At 39.8% G+C, this 5,072-nt stretch overlaps 1 pseudogene; it reads right to left on the bottom strand.

The window, feature by feature from the left end:
* LOC112549012 overlaps positions 1-851 on the bottom strand; it is a 985-nt pseudogene extending 134 nt beyond the window's left edge.
* Positions 852-5,072: the final 4,221 nt, after the last annotated feature.

Here is a 5,072-nt window from a genome sequence, read left to right on the forward strand (position 1 = left end):
AGCACAGTGTAGGAAAGAGAGAATATTTTGTTCAGGGCTCTAAGGGTGTTGGTTCTTGGGAACATGTACACTAAAATTAGGGTCCCATAGAAAATGGTCACCACAGTAATATGAGAGGAACAGGTGGAAAAGGCCTTTTGTCTCCCAGTAGAGGAAGAGATTCTCAGTATGGTGGTGATAATGCAGACATAGGACGTTAGAGTCAAAAGGAATGGGGGCAAAAGGAAAATAAAGCTAAGACTAAAAACTGTAAGATCAATCTCATAAGTGTCACTGCAGGAGAGTTTAATCAATGGAATGTAGTCACAAAAGAAATGGTCAACTTGATTGGGCCCACAGAAGGTTAATTGTAACAATAAGAGATTTATAATGGAGGCAACTATAAATCCACTGATCCATGAGCCAGCAGCAAGGCTGAAACAAAATCTGTCACTCATAAGGGCTGCATAATGCAGTGGTTTACATATGGCCAAGTACCGATCGTAAGACATCACGGATAAGAGACAACACTCTGTAACTATCAAGATACCAAAGAAAAAAAATTGGATGAAGCATCCAGAGAATGAAATGGTTCTGTCTCCAGTGAGGAAGTTTGCCAGCATCCTGGGCAGGACGGTGCAGGTATAGCAGGTCTCCAAGCAGGACAAGTTCCCCAGGAAGAAGTACATGGGGGTGTGCAGATGCTGAACAGCTATGATGAGTGCAATAATGAGGACGTTCCCAGCCACGGTTGCAATGTAGAGTATGAAAAACAACAGGAAGAGAAGTATTTGTAACTCTGGAAGAATTTCAAATCCCAGGAGGATAAATTCAGTGACCAAAGTGTGGTTTCCTACTTCTGCATCTGCCATGGCATCAGAGAGATTTCATACAGCTCTTCAAAAAATGTGAGAAAACAGACACGTTTGAATTGCAAGGAATCAGTCAATCTCCTGAGTTTTCAAGATACTAATTTTCCCTGAAAATGATCCATCTAGGTTCGCATTCCAGAGATCCATCCAGGAGGTGAATAGTCCGGCATGTGCATTTCTAGAATGCTTTCATGGAAGCCATTGCCCCACCTGTGTCATTAAGAGAAAAATAAGGGAAAAATTCTATGTAAGAACTGTTTTACAAAATCTGTAATACTGTAATAAAATGGTGGTAGGGAAAAAAGGGCAAATTTTGCATGTTCTATATTGAGCTACACACTCAAAGTTACAAATGATATGTTTTAATTTTACACAGCTGATAATATTAACATGTCATTCACCGTCTTCCTGTTGTTTCTGGAATTGCGTTGCTATTAGAAGTTGGCTCTAAGAAGGTTAATCAAAGGTTTATAGTGTTTTAGGCTTAAATTTAATGAATTCCAGATAAAAATTCTAGTCAGCCCCTACATTATAAATAAATATATATCAATTTCTATCATTGCTAGTTGTATAAATATGGTTTGGCATCTTAAAGCACTGGAATCTTTCTGATTCCAGAATCAGCACATCATGAAGAATAATGAAGTGATTCTGAGTCAGAATAAAACTCCGCGGTCTCCATAAGCAGATGGAAAGCAGTATTTTGTCCTGTTTTAATTGTTGGGCTGCTCTGTTACTGCATTGGAAAGTGCTGCTAACCCTAAAGGTTTGAAAACATTCATGAAATTCATCAAATACAAATCATAATATTGAATCAACTTGAAAGACATGTCATTTGAGGAGTAAGTACCCTTTTTTCCTCCCTACAAACAGAGCTTGTTTCAGGAAAAATGCAAGTGAGCAAAATACGTCCATATGTGTTGCTACTGAAATTCACACTAGGTACTTTGAAACAACGCTGAGAACCAAGTGTAGAAAATTCATTACACTGGTTCTGCACTCTAGTCTAAAAGACAGAGATGCAACAGGACACTTGAGTGTCCTGAATGATAGTGTCACACACAGCAGTGTCCCTGGCTGCTGTTCCAATGCCAAGGTTAACTGAAGGGGACCAACCAACCTATGCACTCCTGCCCTGGCTCCTGAAGTGGTATGGCAGACATCTCTTTGACCACTTCTGGATCCACCTAAGAGGACAGTGGTATTTTCTAGGGCTGTGCGAAGCTTCGGTCCCTGACTCGATTCAGCAGAGATTCGACCTGATTTGGTGGCCAAATCTCCAAATCTGAGTGTCTAGAATGACTGAGACCCTGAATGCTTGGACTCTGTGACCTGGTCTTCTGATCCCCATATTTTCCCAATGTGATAACCAATTAGGAAAATGAGGTATACAGCATGATTGTAACATAAACACACCCAACTTTTAGCAAGTTTCTTGTAGTGGGATTCAAAAAAGATTAAAAATGTTAAGACTGCATTATTCAATTTTAGCATCCACATCATCACCAAGAGAGAAGAATTAGGATTATTGTAACATTATCACAAGAGCTTCTTTCATTCGGAATTGATTTTTCTTAATTCACATCATTATCTAACACGTAAAGCCATTCCCTTTTGCTATCATGTAATTATGTATCGTCTAATATCTATAATTACATATGTATGTCTAGATTAATGCTGGTTTAATAAATGTTATGTATTTAAAAGAATAATTTAAACTATATTTCACCTAAACTGAACTAAAATATTTTGATAATTAGAAACTGCTGATAAGAAATGAGACATTTAAGGACTTTTAATTTAAATCCTGTCTGTAGATAAATATTTTCAAATCAACGCAAAACACCATTGTTCTTTAAAATATATATATTTAGTCTATACATTTTAGTCTACACTAAAATAGCAGTTTCCAGGTTTTTGTTCTGTTTTGTTCAGCTTCTCTGAATAATAGAATATGGATCAGTATTGAAAAAAATTGTGTATATTCAAATAAGTTAATTAGTGTATATTAAAATGGCCAAATGCTGATATTCTAAAATGTGAAGACTGGTTGTGTTTGGCACATTAAAGCACAACCTTATGCTTCTGTTGCATAAATAGCTCATCAGTATACTATATATATAAAACTTATTTCCATTTGTAAGTGGACAAAGCAATTCTATCTCTTTATCTGTCCATCTATTTACCTACCTAGCCAACAATTCAACCCAAAGCAAAGATAAGAATATTTAAAGAAAAGAAAAATGTTTCTTTACCTTACAAGGATGCAGAACAGCTTGAATCTCTGATGTGGTCCCTTCCATCACTATTCTGGAGAGCAAAGTAGGGGTTCTGAAATCAATCTTCTATCCTGCTGCATTTCAGATGCATCGTTTCTCCCAGGTAAGAGACCCACATATTTTCAGAAAGGTGCTGTGATTCTTCACTCATGCCTTTGTCCAGATGTATGCTAGAGACTTTACACAATGTCAGTCTTTCCCTGGAATCATTATTTCTCCGGGCTTTAAGAAGGTGATAATACTCTAGACATTTCTGCTGACGGGCATGTCACATTATTACCATCCAGCCAAAGCACAATATGATAGAAACAAGTAAATAACCTCCCAAAATAAAAGCTGCTTACAATATTAACATAGAAGGAATAAAAAAAGGAACAAAACCCGAAAACAAACCCCTCTCCACTCATTAGGACTGGCAGAATGTCTCTGATTATTAAATAATGTATCCCCTCAAGAATGCAACTGAATTTCAGGCAGAATTCAACAGTTCGGCAGTGCTGAAATCTCTCTTACTGTATGAAGAAAATAAGCCTTTCACATGAAGCAGAGAGGAAGAACTAACGCTGGCAAGGACTGAATGCATTTTTACATGCAGTTATGTTTCATATAGATAAATCCGAGACAAATTCACTGCTTTGGCAAAGAACGTCCCAAATCATTAAAGAATAGTGTTGGACATGGACAAATATACTTGTGAATCATACATTCCTGCACTAATTTGAAGTGTTGTGTAGGATACAGGCCCTTCCCAACTGATGCACTTCTTATTGTGTTAGAAGTGATGCTATTGAGGTGCTCTACAGTTAGGGCACTAGAGAGCAGATGTCCCAGTATGCTTCTAGGCCTCTTGACCATTATTTTCTAGAGATTTCCGGGAAGAGCTGACTGGCAACATCAGAGCCTTCTGAGTATTTGACCAGGTTTTGGCTTAGTGGTTCCTACCCTGGAGCGGCAGGAACAGTGGTTTAAACTAAGGAAAAGCAGCTGGTGAACATGGATAGTGCTGGAGGCCTGGGGTGAGTTGTGGGACTTGGGGCCTCAAGCAGAGTGGAGTATATGCAATATTAATTTCCTAGGTCTAATTAGACAGCAAGAGATGAAAGAGGAATTGGTTCTTCTTTGTGTCCTGGTGAAAGCAAGGTTTTTCCTGATGGCTGAAATGAGTAGAAGCTATTAGTTTCCTAGGAATAAGGTCAGCAAAAAGCAGCTGTCACAGGGAAGCTCCAAAATTATGAATATGACTTGATCTGGCCAGGAGTTCGTGGTTCCATTTATTCTTCTGTGACCATGGGGTGAAATCAGATGAAGGTATGGTTGTGTTTCCAGAGTGCTGTAGTTGTCTGCCCTGGGGTCTGCCAACAGAAAAGAGGGGTGTGCTATTAAAGAGAAGCTGTGAGTGACACAATCTCACTTTTTTTGGCTAATAGGACTTCGTGTCATAGGCTGTGTCCAAGAGAGACTGAGTCTGTAGCCTGATGGTTTGAGCACTCCCATCAGCCTTAGATGACTAGAGGATAAAGATTTGATTTGGCATCTTTGGCAGAACCACATCTGGATTAGTAAACAGATGTAAACACTTGAGTATTTTAATACTGGCACCCCTTCTCACCTGCCATATTCCCAAACCCCATGGGGCTGGATTGAGGTTTCTTCATGCCCCTTCCCCTGCCCACACCCCTTTTCTACCTGAGGCACATCAGGGCTGGCTCATGCCCACTATCCCTGCCTACATGGATAGATTGGGCCCAGGCTGCATCCCCTCCCTACCACATGGCAAGGTTGGGGCCAGGCTGTCTTCCCTTCTCCACCATGTGGCTGGTGTGAGGCCAGGTCACCTCCCTTTCTCCTGCAGGGCCCAATTAGTTCTGGCCACTCCCTGGTGCCCTCATTTAAATGCAACAGGCCCTGCCTTGCATCCTACATGTGCTGGATCTGCACTACA

Source organism: Alligator sinensis, unplaced genomic scaffold (genome assembly GCF_000455745.1).
Source record: "Alligator sinensis unplaced genomic scaffold, ASM45574v1 scaffold1956_1, whole genome shotgun sequence".
Taxonomy (NCBI): Eukaryota; Metazoa; Chordata; order Crocodylia; family Alligatoridae; genus Alligator; species Alligator sinensis.